The sequence below is a fragment of the Schistocerca serialis genome, chromosome 5 (genome assembly GCF_023864345.2).
Source record: "Schistocerca serialis cubense isolate TAMUIC-IGC-003099 chromosome 5, iqSchSeri2.2, whole genome shotgun sequence".
NCBI classification, from domain to species: Eukaryota; Metazoa; Arthropoda; class Insecta; order Orthoptera; family Acrididae; genus Schistocerca; species Schistocerca serialis.
In genome coordinates this window covers 27,021,363-27,038,165 of record NC_064642.1, presented here as the reverse complement: position 1 = coordinate 27,038,165, position 16,803 = coordinate 27,021,363, and positions in this window count along the sequence as shown.

Sequence of the window (16,803 nt, the reverse complement as noted above, 5' to 3'; positions counted from 1 at the left end):
TTTGTCTTGCCATGTTTTGTGGTAAGGTTTGGTGATAGCATTTGTACACATTCTTTGTCAATGCACGAAATATTGTGAAATAGAGGTGTCACAAATTAGTTTACTTCGAACTTCTCCTGAGAAATGTCACTTCACACTCTGCTGACCGTTCTACGACTATAAGGATTTTTCCTACAAAATGTATTTCCTTTTTTATCTCGAACTTTACTGAAACACAATCACCTGAGTTGGGGGAGTGCTCTAAATCTTCCAAGTTGTGGCACTGTAAACAGCTGTGACAAATCTGTTCGCATTCTGAGAAGTATCTCGCATAATTAATTCACTGTCATCAGAATCGCTATCATCATCTAGAAATAATACTTATTTTGGTGTAGTTCTCTTAATGCCCTTTGGTTGTCATTTAATTTGTAGTTTATTCATTTCTTTTATGTGTCGCAATCGTTGTTCTTCCTTTAGGTCATTGATGAGTGTCTTTTTCTGTGGTTTAACCTGTGGGAAACAGTACATTCAGAGGCACTTGCGTGACTTGTCTCTAAAATCTAACTTGAACATGTACATAGTACTCAAAACACACACACACACACACACACACACACACACACACACACACACACACATACACAGTGAGAGAGAGAGAGAGAGAGAGAGAGAGAGAGAGAGAGAGAGAGAGGGAGAGAGGGACAGTTGCAGTCAGCTCTTTACCATTCACTTTGGTCGTGGTCGGTTTCATTCTCAGAAGAGTTGTTCGCAGTTCTTTGGTTGTTCAAGTTCCTCTGTTCCTCATTCCTGCCTCAGTCTCACCCAGCTGGTTTCATTCAATTCTGTGGAGTCACTTTTTTATAATCATACAAAAATTAAATTACGTATAATGCATAAAAAATTTTCAGGCAACAGAAAGAGTATTCTGCTTATCTCTTTGCACAAGAAAAGTTGTTTTTTTGTTTTGTTTGAGCAATTAAATAAATAGGCATTTTTTATTTGTGGATTAGGTTTCATCTGCTGTATTTAAGGACTAGCTTTTAAGATAAATTTAAATAATCACACAGTGCAACAAATTTTAACTTTGTGCCTTGCCACAAGATGAAGGTATGTGTTCTTTACTAAATCACATATGCTGATTACGAAAATGAAATCAGAAACTTTCAATTGCATACCAATTTTTCTCGAAAAGCTGCGCTACATACATCACTTTTGAGAAACTTGGACATGGTTCAGTAGCAATACAGCAGGAATCTGCAGTCGATTAATATACAGATCACATTACAAAACAAATTGTTTGTATTACAAAACATAAAATAAAATGAAAATAGGACAAGAAAGCTGAATAAAGCTTGAAACATACTCACAAGTTAGAAAAGTTTCCAGGCAACTTTCCGTTTATGAGTGGGTGGTAAAACTTCTTGTAGAAGTGTTCCGCAGTAATGACAGCGATATCTGAGTGAAATCACTCACCATGTTCATCACTCACATCTCCAAGGTTAGGTGGGAAGAAATCCAAATGGGAATGAAGGAAATGTAGTTTCAGAGCCCTGTTGCACTCCATGGCCGTGTAATGGTTCGGCGTATGTTCTGGCAGTTCTCTGTACTTCTCAGACATTACATTTCCCTAGAAGCTGTAGCATACATCTTTAAAAGCATGCCAAGCTGACTTCTCAGTATCTTGTCAGCAAATGTTCAATAGTAAAACCTTTAATCATGTCACAGATCTGAGGCCCAATGAAAATCCCTTCTTTACTTTTTGCATTACTAACCACAGCAAATTTAATAGTAAAAATTGAAAACTCTGGCCATCTGTGTCCATTGCTTCCACAAAATTCTTCATGCAGCCCAATTTCAGATGGAGTAGTGGTAACAGCACACTGTCTTTGTCAACAAGAAGTTCATGCAACACATTTTTCACCAGGATTCAAAATTTCTCTCAAAGGCCACTCTGAGTTTCCTTGCCCTATTATCCCAATGACACAAGAAAGAGCAATCTTCGTGAAACCAGTGTGCATTCGCAGTAGTAGTCCCAGAGTTTTGAGATCACAAATGGAAAATCTGTGGTGATTCGCATAATCCGTACACTTCAGGAGTAGCCTCATGTTCTCTCAGGTTTCCTTTAAAACTGAACGGAATGGGCCGCAGGTATCGAAGGTTTCTCTTTTCTGTTGTGTAGAACAGCTTTGAGAAATATATAAGTAGACCCCGTTCTTCCAGATTATCAATCATCCAAATTTTGTAAGCAGCCCGTTTATGTCATTACAATTTACCAAACTCTTGAGAAAAAACTTGAAAAACGAAGCTGTCTTTTATGGGAGGTAATAGTAGTGTAGGTTCTTTTCTTGAAGACGAAACCTTAATTCTGCTTGCCTCTTAGAAACATGTAGCTCTCTTACAAGATCGTTCAGTTCTACCTGCGACATCTTCTGTTTCATTTGCGGTGTTTATTGGATTTGGAACTGGGAGATGCGGAACTGGGTGAATTGCAGATTCCAGGTTTGGTTAAGAAACTGTGTGTTTTGATTTGAGAGTCCGTTTACTTTCGTTAAATGAAAGTAGCAATCCGTAATGTGGTCTCCACATTACATCCATAAATGTGGTACGACAAATGACAGAGACTGGTGGGTTCCCTGCAACAAGCCTCTTAAAAAGTGGGAGCAACAGTTCTGTGGTGCACAACACTTGCCTTCATCTACAACTCGTATGCCTTTTTGACAATCGGCATAGCCCCCCCCCTGCCCTGTTCGTTGTATTTAAATTTGTCTCTGTGCCGTTTGCAACAGCGAGGTGTAAGGTAGGGACCTATAATACGAAGGTAGTTCAATAAGTAATGCAACACATTTTTTTTCTGAAACAGGGGTTGTTTTATTCAGCATTGAAATACACCAGGTTATTCCCCAATCTTTTAGCTACCCAACACTATTTTTCAACGTAATCTCCATTCAATGCTATGGCCTTACACCACCTTGAAATGAGGGCCTGTATGCCTGCACGGTACTATTCCACTGGTCGATGTCGTAGCCAACGTCGTACAGCATCAATAACTTCTTCATCATCCGCGTAGTGCCTCCCACGGATTGCGTCCTTCATTGGGCCAAACATATGGAAATCCGACGGTGCGAGATCGGGGCTGTAGGGTGCATGAGGAAGAACAGTCCACTGAAGTTTTGTGAGCTCCTCTCGGGTGCGAAGACTTGTGTGAGGTCTTGCGTTGTCATGAAGAAGGAGAAGTTCGTTCAGATTTTTGTGCCTACGAACACGCTGAAGTCGTTTCTTCAATTTCTGAAGAGTAGCACAATACACTTCAGAGTTGATCGTTTGACCATGGGGAAGGACATCGAACAGAATAACCCCTTCAGCGTCCCAGAAGACTGTAACCATGACTTTACCAGCTGAGGGTATGGCTTTAAACTTTTTCTTGGTAGGGGAGTGGGTGTGACGCCACTCCATTGATTGCCGTTTTGTTTCAGGTTCGAAGTGATGAACCCATGTTTCATCGCCTGTAACAATCTTTGACAAGAAATTGTCACCCTCAGCCACATGACGAGCAAGCAATTCCGCACAGATGGTTCTCCTTTGCTCTTTATGGTGTTCGGTTAGACAACGAGGGACCCAGCGGGAACAGACCTTTGAATATCCCAACTGGTGAACAATTGTGACAGCACTACCAACAGAGATGTCAAGTTGAGCACTGAGTTGTTTGATGGTGATCCGTCGATCATCTCGAACGAGTGTGTTCGCACGCTCCGCCATTGCAGGAGTCACAGCTGTGCATGGCCGGCCCGCACGCGGGAGATCAGACAGTCTTGCTTGACCTTGCGGCGATGATGACACATGCTTTGCCCAACGACTCACCGTGCTTTTGTCCACTGCCAGATCACCGTAGACATTCTGCAAGCGCCTATGAATATCTGAGATGCCCTGGTTTTCCGCCAAAAGAAACTCGATCACTGCACGTTGTTTGCAACGCACATCCGTTACAGACGCCATTTTAACAGCTCTGTACAGCGCTGCCACCTGTCGGAAGTCAATGAAACTATGCGAGACGAAGCGGGAATGTTTGAAAATATTCCACAAGAAATTTCCGGTTTTTTCAACCAAAATTGGCCGAGAAAAAAAATGTGTTGCATTACTTATTGAACTGCCCTCGTATATAATCAGCAGCCGAAAGGAAACGGTTTTCGAATGGGAAGCGCAAACGTTTGATGACAAGGCGACAAGTCAACCGAATCCATCGGAAAACACATCTGGTGTGTCATACACGGCATTAGTGACAGTAGTCGTACGATAGGAATCTCTTACCGACGCACCAATTTGTAGGCATGGTAAAGTGAGTGACATATGCTTCCTTCCCCGATTTTGGTATTCGTATGAATTTGAATGTGATCACTCCCAAGGAAATGATGAAAACGTAATGGTTTCTCGTACAAGTTGCAACAAATGAACATACTAGTTTCACAATCACACTGTTCTTTGTGCTCTGTCAAAACATATGTTTTAACATTTATTTTATTTATTTATTTATTGTATTTTTTTTGCATGGAGACACCAACTGGTGTCTTTTGCAAACGTCATAGCATTTTTTTACAAGTTTAGTACAGTCATATATACATATGTGATTAATGATATGAATATAATAGATGGAAACATTCCACGTGGGAAAAATATATCTAAAAACAAAGATGATGAGACTTACCAAACAAAAGCGCTGGCAGGTCGATAGACACACAAACAAACACAAACATACACACAAAATTCTAGTTTTCGCAACCACCGGTTGCTTTGTCAGGAAAGAGGGAAGGAGAGGGAAAGACGAAAGGATGTCGGTTTAGTCATTCCAATCCCGTGAGCGGAAAGACTTACCTTATAGGGAAAAAAGGACGAGTATACACTCTCACACACACACATATCCATCCGCACATACACAGACACAAGCAGACATTTGTAAAGGCAAAGAGTTTGGGCAGAGATGTCAGTCGAGGCAAAGATGTTGTTGAAAGACAGGTGAGGTGTGAGCGACTGCAACTTGAAATTAGCGGAGGTTGAGGCCTGGCGGATAACGAGAAGAGAGGATATACTGAAGGGGAAGTTCCCATCTCCGGAGTTCTGACAGGTTGGTGTTAGTGGGAAGTATCCAGATAACCCGGACGGTGTAACACTGTGCCAAGATGTGCTGGCCGTGCACCAAGGCATGTTTAGCCACAGGGTGATCCTCATTACCAACAACCACTGTCTGCCTGTGTCCATTCATGCGAATGGACAGTTTGTTGCTGGTCATTCCCACATAGAAAGCTTCATAATGTAGGCAGGTCAGTTGGTAAATCACGTGGGTGCTTTCACATGTGGCTCTGCCTTTGATCGTGTACACCTTCCGGGTTACAGGACTGGAGTAGGTGGTGGTGGGAGGGTGCATGGGACAGGTTTTACACCGGGGGCGGTTACAAGGCTAGGAGCCAGAGGGTAGGGAAGGTGGTTTGGGGATTTCATAGGGATGAACTAAGAGGTTACGAAGGTTAGGTGGACGGCGGAAAGACACTCTTGGTGGAGTGGGGAGGATTTCATGAAGGATGGATCTCATTTCAGGGCAGGATTTGAGGATGTCGTATCCCTGCTGGAGAGCCACATTCAGAGTCTGATCCAGTCCCGGAAAGTATCCTGTCACAAGTGGGGCACTTTTGTGGTTCTTCTGTGGGAGGTTCTGGGTTTGAGGGGATGAGGAAGTGGCTCTGGTTATTTGCTTCTGTACCAGGTTGGGAGGCTAGTTGCGGGATGCGAAAGCTGTTTTCATGTTGTTGGTGTAATGGTTCAGGGATTCCGGACTGGAGCAGATTCGTTTGCCATGAAGACCTAGGCTGTAGGGAAGGGACCGTTTGATGTGGAATGGGTGGCAGCTGTCATAATGGAGGTACTGTTGCTTGTTGGTGGGTTTGATGTGGACGGACGTGTGAAGCTGGCCATTGGACAGATGGAGGTCAACGTCAAGGAAAATGGCATGGGATTTGGAGTAGGACCAGGTGAATCTGATGGAACCAAAGGAGTTGAGATTGGAGAGGAAAATCTGGAGTTGTTCTTCACTGTGAGTCCAGATCATGAAGATGTTATCAATAAATCTGTACCAAACTTTGGGTTGGCAGGCCTGGGTGACCAAGAAGGCTTCCTCTAAGCGACCCATGAATAGGTTGGCATACGAGGGGGCCATCCTGGTACCCATGGCTGTTTCCTTTAATTGTTGGTATGCCTGGCCTTCAAAAGTGAAGAAGTTGTGGGTCAGGATGAAGCTGGCTAAGGTAATGAGGAAAGAGATTTTAGGTAGGGTGGCAGGTGATCGGCGTGAAAGGAAGTGCTCCATCACAGCGAGGCCCTGGACGTGCAGAATATTTGTGTATAAAGAAGTGGCATCAATGGTTACAAGGATGGTTTCCGGGGGTAACAGACTGGGTAAGGATTCCAGGCGTTCGAGAAAGTGGTTGGTGTCTTTGATGAAGGATGGGAGACTGCATGTAATGGGTTGAAGGTGTTGATCTACGTAGGCAGAAATACGTTCTGTGGGGGCTTGGTAACCAGCTACAATGGGACGGCCAGGATGATTGGGTTTGTGAATTTTAGGAAGAAGGTAGAAGGTAGGGGTGTGGGGTGTCGGTGGGGTCAGGAGGTTGATGGAGTCAGGTGAAAGGTTTTGTAGGGGGCCTAAGGTTCTGAGGATTCCTTGAAGCTCCGCCTGGACATTAGGAATGGGATTACCTTGGCAAACTTTGTATGTGGTGTTGTCTGAAAGCTGACGCAGTCCCTCAGCCACATACTTCCGACGGTCAAGTACCACGGTCGTGGAACCCTTGTCCGCCGGAAGAATGACGATGGAACGGTCAGCCTTCAGATCACGGATAGCTTGGGCTTCAGCAGTGGTGATGTTGGGAGTAGAATTAAGGTTTTTTAAGAAGGATTGAGAGGCAAGGCTGGAAGTCAGAAATTCCTGGAAGGTTTGGAGAGGGTGATTTTGAGGAAGAGGAGGTGGGTCCCACTGTGACGGAGGACGGAACTGTTCCAGGCAGGGTTCAATTTGGATAGTGTCTTGGGGAGTTGGATCATTAGGAGTAGGATTAGGATCATTTTTCTTCGTGGCAAAGTGATATTTCCAGCAGAGAGTACGAGTGTAGGACAGTAAATCTTTGATGAGGGCTGTTTGGTTGAATCTGTGAGTGGGGCTGAAGGTGAGGCCTTTGGATAGGACAGAGGTTTCGGATTGGGAGAGAGGTTTGGAGGAAAGGTTAACTACTGAATTAGGGTGTTGTGGTTCCAGATTGTGTTTTTGGAATTTTGAGGTTTTGGAGGGAGTGGAGCTGGAAGTGGGAGACTGAGTAGATGGGAGAGACTGGGTCTGTGTGCAATGAGAGGAGGTTGAGGTTTGCTGGAAAGGTTGTGAAGGCTGAGTGAGTTGCCTTTCCGGAGGTGGGAAACCAGGAGATTGGATAGTTTTTTAAGGTGGAGGGTGGCATGCTGTTCTAATTTTCGGTTGGCCTGTAGGAGGATGCTCTGAACAGCCGGTGTGAATGTGGGAGAGGAAAGATTGAGGACTTTTATTAAGGATAGGAGTTGACGGGTGCGTTCATTGGCTGAGTTGATGTGTAGGTGAAGGATTAGGTGGGTGAGGGCAATGGATTGTTCAGTTTGGAACTGGTATAGGGACTGATGGAAAGAATGGTTGCAGCCAGAGATGGGAACTTTAAGTGTGAGGCCTTTGGGGGTAATGCCAAATGCCAGACAAGCCTGGGAAAATAAAATATGGGAGTTTAATCTGGATAGGGCGAAGGCATGTTTGCGGAGGGAATGTAAATAAAACTTAATGGGGTCATTGTGGGGGTTTGTGAGGGTGCCGGCTGAAGTGGCCGTGCGGTTAAAGGCGCTGCAGTCTGGAACCGCAAGACCGCTATGGTCGCAGGTTCGAATCCTGCATCGGGCATGGATGTTTGTGATGTCCTTAGGTTAGTTAGGTTTAACTAGTTCTAAGTTCTAGGGGACTAATGACCTCAGCAGTTGAGTCCCATAGTGCTCAGAGCCATTTGAACCATTTTTTGTTGTGAGGGTGACATGGTATTAGAAGGTGGAAAGTGTAACATGAGGCTGAAATGAAAATAAAAATATATGGGGAGAGATAAAGGTGAACTAGAAAGCAACTGGAGATCTGGTGTGAAAAAAGGCGAAAAAGTATTGGTTAAAGCTGGGCTATGTTGATCCTGTGGTGAACTTGGGTTGGTAGACAACGACGTGCATAAAGGTTAGGTGGTTGTGTTGCCGCCAAAACACGTTAAAGGGTGAAGAAATTCGGAAAAATTTCGAAAAAACTACCTGTAAATGTATTAAAAGGAGTGGTTTTGTGGTAGCAGATTACGAAAATGAGGTTGACAATTGTCTGACGAAGAAATAATGACGTTAAATTCTGTGGGAAGCGGCTAAAATGATCAGTGATGTGAGGAAAACGGAAATGGAAATAAAGCAAAAGTTATTAGAACTAGCCGAAATGGTTGTTTAATATGTGAAAGGAACTGTTTGTGAACTAGAAGCGGTGGATTTTATAGCAGCGGTAGTGTTGAAAGCGGCAAAAAAATTTTTTGGTTATGGTTTGGAAGTGGGTTACGTATTATTGATTATATATCGGCGGGATAGATTACGGTAAAAAGGAGAAGGTGAATACAAAGTGAAACCACTGGCAAAAACAGAAAGAGAAAATAAGACGACAGAAAAGATTTCGAAATGCAACAGTGACAATAACAAACGTAATTGTTGGATTCAAATTAATGATATGAATATAATAGATGGAAACATTCCACGTGGGAAAAATATATCTAAAAACAAAGATGATGAGACTTACCAAACAAAAGCGCTGGCAGGTCGATAGACACACAAACAAACACAAACATACACACAAAATTCTAGCTTTCGCAGCCACCGGTTGCTTCGTCAGGAAAGAGGGAAGGAGAGGGAAAGACGAAAGGATGTGGGTTTTAAGGGAGAGGATAAGGAGTCATTCCAATCCCGGGAGCGGAAAGACTTACCTTATGGGGAAAAAAGGACGGGTATACACTCGCGCACACACACACATATCCATCCGCACATACACAGAAACAAGCAGACATTTGTAAAGGCAAAGAGTTTGGGCAGAGATGTCAGTCGAGGCGGATTAAAGAGGCCTCTTTACTTCTGTGCAAAAATGGTTCCATAATAAATTGTTTTTAATGTCTGATGTGGGACTACTTTTGATAACTGGCTGATTAGATGTAATGAACTGCTGATTTTATTGCATAAAAATTTGATATGGTTTACCCATCTTAGATTTTCATCTAGGTGAATACCTAGACATCTGCAGCTTTCTGTGTCCACTACTTCCATTCCACCTATGTTACTGATAGAGGTTTGGTGTGAGTTTGTAAGTTTAAATGGCAATAACTGAGATTTACTGATATTAACTTTCAAACCTTGATCTTGGAAATAAGTAGTTATTTGACGTAGGCCCTCAGTTGCTACCAACGTTAACTCATCATTTTGTTTGCCAAGAAATAACAGTGAGGTATCGTCTGCATAGGTTACCAATTGGGAGTTGAAAGGTTGCTCTATATCATTTATGTACACTAGGAAAAGGAAAGGGCCCAAAATTGAGCCCTGGGGTACACCTTGTGTGACTGTCTCATATTTGGACTGGAAATTAATGATCTGATTATTGATTTTGTAAGTCAGCTTTGTACACTGCTTGCGGTTAAATAAATATGTAGCCAGCAATTGCATGGATGCAGCATTTACATTGTATGACTCAAGTTTACTTAAAAGTAACTCATGGTTTACCGAGTCAGAGGCTTTAGTGAGGCCTAGAAATATGCCAGCTGTTTGCATTCCTTGATCGAGGGCACCATACATTTTGTGAAGAAATTCCGTAATTGCTGTGATAGTACTATGATCCTTTCGGAATCCATGTTGTGTGTCTGTTAGGAACTTATTTTTCAAGAAATAGTCACTAAGTTGTGTCAGCAGCACAACTTCAAATACTTTGCTGAAGACAGGTATTAATGATATGGGCCTGAAATTTGAAACCTCTTCCTTGGATCCTTTTTCATGCACTGGTTTAACTGTGCTCCATTTCAATACATTTGGAAATGTATGTTCTCTAATACTGCAGTTTACCAGGTGGGTGATTATTTTAACTAATTCCTTATTACATTTTTTAATCACGATACTACTCAAACCATCCCATCCGGATGAGTACTTATTCTTTAGGTTATTTATTATCCTGCCTATTTCTTTTTTACTTACTTGTTTGAATTCAAAAGGTGGTTCTTCAAAGAGGCAGAGCTTTACCTCACTACTCACAGTTGTGTTATTAACTGGACTAACAGCTGCAGATATAAAGTATTTATTGAAAACATTGCAGACTTTATTAGGATCTTTAATTGTGTTTCCTTCATGTCTTATATTTACAATTTCAGTTTCTGGCTTCGGTGTGGCTTTGCGAAATTGATTTACAATTCTTCATGAGGTCTTGGCTATATTGTCTGACTGAGCTATTTCACTGCTGTACATCTGTTTTCTTAGATTTGAAAGCTCTTTCTTAAAGATTTTCTTGGCTTCATTGTGCTTGGCCTTAAAAACTTGCAGGTTTGTTGACTTGTGTAACACGTCCAGGTCCTGGATGTTTTGCCTGGTTTTATCATATTTGCTGGAAGTATCAGTCTGTTGGTTTTTGCACTTTGGTTATGGGTGAACACTCTTTGTATTTTTTTTTAACAGGGCAGCATCTGTCAAAGTGTCTTAGCATAGTATCATAGAATTTGGCCCATTTGTTTTCAGATCCTTCAGTCTGGTAAACCAGATCCCAGTCCTCTATAGCTAATTTATTTCGTAGGGCAAAGATGTTACCCTCTTTTAGGATTCTTTTATTTGCTGTAACTTTTGTCATTTTTGGGATGCTTGTGTTTACATACTCTACAAGCTGGCATTTGTGGTCAGAGTAGTGAAAATCCATATTCCAGCACCTAACACTGTCTTTAATATGTTTACATAGTATAACGTAATCAATTCTGCTAGATGTGGACTTTGTTACCCTGGTATCACTATTTACTACATTTACGAGATTATATGGGTTAAGAGTATCTATTAACCTCATATTACACAAACTGGAAGATTTTGCCTCAATATTCAGATCACCAAGTATAGTTAGGTCACTGGGACCACAACGTCCCACTACTCTACTAAATATGTCTATGAAGCTAACTACATGATCCTTTGGTGGATGATAAATCCCAATAACTTTATGTTTTCTCATAACCTCTCTACACTCTTTGGTGTGGACTTCGATGCCTGTCACTTCAATCAAGCCTTCTTTGTTGTACTGGTCTAGATAGTTTAATTTCTTGTACTCAAGATTCTCACTAATGTAAACTGCCACACCACCACCCTTATGTTGCTGTCTACAATAACTATTTGCTAAGGACTAGCCCTCTAGTTTACAGTACATAATTTCATCAGATTTTAATCCATGCTCAGTTAGCACTACTATATGAGGTGACTGTTCATTTACAAAAACCTGTAATATACACTCCTGGAAATGGAAAAAAGAACACATTGACACCGGTGTGTCAGACCCACCATACTTGCTCCGGACACTGCGAGAGGGCTGTACAAGCAATGATCACACGCACGGCACAGCGGACACACCAGGAACCGCGGTGTTGGCCGTCGAATGGCGCTAGCTGCGCAGCATTTGTGCACCGCCGCCGTCAGTGTCAGCCAGTTTGCCGTGGCATACGGAGCTCCATCACAGTCTTTAACACTGGTAGCATGCCGCGACAGCGTGGACGTGAACCGTATGTGCAGTTGACGGACTTTGAGCGAGGGCGTATAGTGGGCATGCGGGAGGCCGGGTGGACGTACCGCTGAATTGCTCAACACGTGGGGCGTGAGGTCTCCACAGTACATCGATGTTGTCGCCAGTGGTTGGCGGAAGGTGCACGTGCCCGTCGACCTGGGACCGGACCGCAGCGACGCACGGATGCACGCCAAGACCGTAGGATCCTACGCAGTGCCGTAGGGGACCGCACCGCCACTTCCCAGCAAATTAGGGACACTGTTGCTCCTGGGGTATCGGCGAGGACCATTCGCAACCGTCTCCATGAAGCTGGGCTACGGTCCCGCACACCGTTAGGCCGTCTTCCGCTCACGCCCCAACATCGTGCAGCCCGCCTCCAGTGGTGTCGCGACAGGCGTGAATGGAGGGACGAATGGAAACGTGTCTTCTTCAGCGATGAGAGTCGCTTCTGCCTTGGTGCCAATGATGGTCGTATGCGTGTTTGGCGCCGTGCAGGTGAGCGCCACAATCAGGACTGCATACGACCGAGGCACACAGGACCAACACCCAGCATCATGGTGTGGGGAGCGATCTCCTACACTGGCCGTACACCACTGGTGATCGTCGAGGGGACACTGAATAGTGCACGGTACATCCAAACCGTCATCGAACCCATCGTTCTACCATTCCTAGACCGGCAAGGGAACTTGCTGTTCCAACAGGACAATGCACGTCCGCATGTATCCCTTGCCACCCAACGTGCTCTAGAAGGTGTAAGTCAACTACCCTGGCCAGCAAGATCTCCGGATCTGTCCCCCATTGAGCATGTTTGGGACTAGATGAAGCGTCGTCTCACGCGGTCTGCACGTCCAGCACGAACGCTGGTCCAACTGAAGCGCCAGGTGAAAATGGCATGGCAAGCCGTTCCACAGGACTACATCCAGCATCTCTACGATCGTCTCCATGGGAGAATAGCAGCCTGCATTGCTGCGAAAGGTGGATATACACTGTACTAGTGCCGACATTGTGCATGCTGTTGCCTGTGTCTATGTGCCTGTGGTTCTGTCAGTGTGTTCATGTGATGTATCTGACCCCAGGAATGTGTCAATAAAGTTTCCCCTTCCTGGAACAATGAATTCACGGTGTTCTTATTTCAATTTCCAGGAGTGTATTAAGCTTATTTCTAAGGTACTGTATGTTTAGGTGGTGCATGAGCCTTAGTGGTATTTTTAACTGGTCACTCTGATTATCTTCCTTTAAAATGCACTGAGTTGGTTCACTAACAGTTGGCTTTAAATGTAATAGTTCCCCTTCCTGTAATATACTAAGCACTTCACTTGCTCCCTTTGCTTCTGGTACAATGCAGTGATTTTTTTCAGTTTGTGTCATTAAACCTGGATTGTATCTTTGTCCGGTGTTTATATTCCTCTCACTATTGTCACACTGCTATTTAAGCTGGACAGTTTTACTTACATCTTTTTCCATGTTCTCTTTCTGCTTACTCGGTACCATAAAAAATCCTCACTTAGTGTAGCAGGTCTCCTAGTTCTCAGGCATCTGTCTTGATTGGAAGCTGCTTGTGCTGTTGATCTCCCAGGCCTCAGGCACCTCTTCTGTGTGGTTGCTGTTTCTGGTGGCTCCTGTGCTCCCCGACTTGGTGACTGCCCTTCTTTGTTAGCTGCTGCGGCTAATGACCTTTGTATATTTTCCTCACATGCATTTTCATTGCCTTGAGGTAGTATTATGGGGTCTGCTGTTCTGGATGCTGTTGCTGATGACGACAACTGATGATTGTGGTGATTCTGCTGCTATTGGTTTATCTGACACTGCTGCTGAGAATATCTGAGCCTTTGCTGCTGCTACTGGTGTTTGTTGTAGCTCTACTGCAGATAATGATGGTTCCACTGTTACAGACAACTCTTGTTTTGGCGGAATTGGGATTGGAGACACTTCCATTACAGATGACTCATTAATAAATTTAAGTGTTTCGGCACTTTTACGTTCATGTGGAGACCATGTCTTGTGAAGTGCTCTCTGTGAACACTGTTTATCTCTACGAAGGTCGTATTCTGGAAACCTCGACATATTTTCTCAAATAGCCTGTTTGCTGTAACAATCTCGATGTTTACGCACGAGTTTTCCATCAGATCGTGTCTCCTGGGGATGTTAACAATGTAGAAATGCACTCGAGGCATCCTTTTGATTGTTTCCTTTAGGATTCTCGTTGCACGCCAAGTTTCATTACAGTAAACATCATTTGCGCCTCCTATTATGATGCAGCTGTTACCCGTCGTTAATATATTGTCACTGTTTTTCAGAATTTCGCGTAATGGCGCGCCTGGTTTGATGATGCCTGTTACATTAAGGTCTGGGTGATTTCTTCTCATAATTTCCGTAACTCCTCTCCCATGACTATCTGCAAAAATATATGTCTGTTGCTTGTATCCTTGCTTATGCATAACGTGGTTGTTTACTTTCTTTATTTACGAATATTTACCTTGTGTTTTTCTCCGTTTAATCCACTTGTATATTTTTGTGTGGATAGTTTTTTCATATTTTTATCGATAGATGCACTATTAACACTTTCTTTTCTTGCGTTTAATTCACTTGTGTCTTTTTGAGTGATCAGTTCGTTCATATTTCTAGTTACAGTCGTACTGTTTACACTTTGTACATTTGGTTGTGCAGACCTACGAATTTTATGGCTAGCATTAATGAGATCTTGTTGCCTTGACGATTCAGACAGTTCCCGTATGGTTAGTACTAAATTTTCCATTGTTTTTATATATTTTTTATAATGTCAAGTTCTTTTTGAAGTTCGTCTTGCACGCTGTCTTCTACTCCCGCGTAGCACTTTTCACTCGCGATCTCGCGGCCATTACACTCTATGTCACATTTACACTGTATTTGTAAATCATCTTGAGCATAGCAGTGTCAATGGCACCATTTATGTTTAAACACGCATATTCTAATTCCATTTAGCACTGTTTCGTCACAAACAATACACTGGATTGAAATAAGTCCTCAAAAACTGCAGAGCGGTTTAAAGTTACGTGTACACTTGCCGCCATATTCATCTTTGAAGTTGCGTCCCCATTTGGAAGTTCTGACTCTTGTTGTAATTCAGTTCACACCGTTTATTTATTGTTTTAATTTCTGTGAAACGTCTATGTGGTATCTCGCCTCCTGTCATTGCCCATCACGTTTATTTGCGACGGTAACGTACACTGGAAACACTGATAGAAGCCGAACTCGGAGAAGATGAGTTTGGATTCCGTAGAAATGTTGGAACACGCGAGGCAATACTGCCCTACGACTTAGAAGATAGAGTAAAGCCCGATCCACACGCAACGATCTGTCTGCGCAGACATCGGCGCAGATGTCTGTACATGCAAAAGATCGCTGCAAATGTGATGTGTTCACACGACACAAACCCCAATCTACTACTCGCTCGCCATCTGTCGGTGTAGAAATGAAATATCAGTGGCAAGCGACTACGCTCCTCGTTAAGGTCAAAAAGAAATATAGAAATGGAGGAAGTTTTGTTGTGGTCTGTGTTCGCAACTTGTGTTGCAAAAAACATTGAGAGCAACCGCAGGAAACAGAGAAAGTGGTCAAAATAGTGTAGACGGTGGCTGCTAAAGCGAAAGCTGTTTTCTCACGTAAATTTACTTTGAGAGTTGCAGGGCGAACCTGTTTTGTTTTACATTACCTCGTGTTCCATTTCCTCGCACATTGGCACTCCAATTTCATCTTCAATTGTACTCCTGCTTGGTCTTGGCGTTTCTTGATCACTAAGAAAGCCAAGCAGATCTAAATACCGTAACGTTGGCTGGTATACTTGATCTACTCCTACACCAGATCTTCTAGATTTCTGAACTTTGGATAACTCTTTTCGGTAAACAGTTCGCTGACAGACTTAATTTACTTGACTTGCCTCCATGAACTCATCCTTCAAGACAGCGTAAATAGCTTCACATGTGTTGGGTATTATTTCACTCAACGCTTGTTTCGATATTGCAGTTGAAAATTCCAAATCCTTGTGGCTCCTTCCTGTTGCTAGGAATCATAATGTTACCGCCAGCCGTTCATGAGGAGAAATTGCCCTTCTCATACAAGATTTTTTATCATAATATGAGGGGTTACAAGCTTTAAGAGATAATTATAAGTTTCGACATCCATGCGTAAATAATTTCGCCAGTTCGCAACGAAATTATTTTTTTATTAACGTTTCTCTGTTTGCCGAGTTGTCAACTGTCCGCAATTTTTCAATTAGAGCATTGTATGCTGCTGTCTTTTTGCCTCGGTCACTATATTTTTTACTGTTAATCTTCCACAAACATGGGTGGTTTCTATATAATTCAATGAATTCACTTACAAACTCTCGAAAACACTGACGAGTATCCGCCATTTTAATGCCCTGTGCGCACATATACAAACACTAGACTGAGCAAACAGCTGTTTCGCGCCAGATTTGCAGCGATCTCCTGTCCACACGCTCCAACTTGTCTGCGCAGATGTGGTTTGAACCCACAAATTTGAGAGGTTTCGCTCAAACCTCCAACTCCAACTTCCAGGTTTACACACACCTCAGGTTGGTGCAAATCTTCTGTCCACACGCTACGATCTGTCTGCGCAGATGTGATGTGCGCAGACATTTGCGCAGACAGATCGTTGCGTGTGGACGGGCCTTAAGGAAAGAGAAACCTACATGTCTAGCCTTTGTAGACTTAGAGAACGCTTTTGACAATGTTGACTGGAATACTCTCTTTAGAATTCTGAAGTTGACAGGGGTAAAACACAGGGAGCGAAAGGCTATTTATGAGGTTCATTCAAATGAAACTTGTTGTGGAATGGCGCAAACGATTCCTTGAGGGGCGCGAGTCAGTGAAAAACGCTGCTCATTTTGGACGCGTTCTTCGTGTCATCACACCGGAAATGGTTGCGGAAGTGAATGCTTTAGTCTTGGACAACCGCAGAGTTACCGTGGA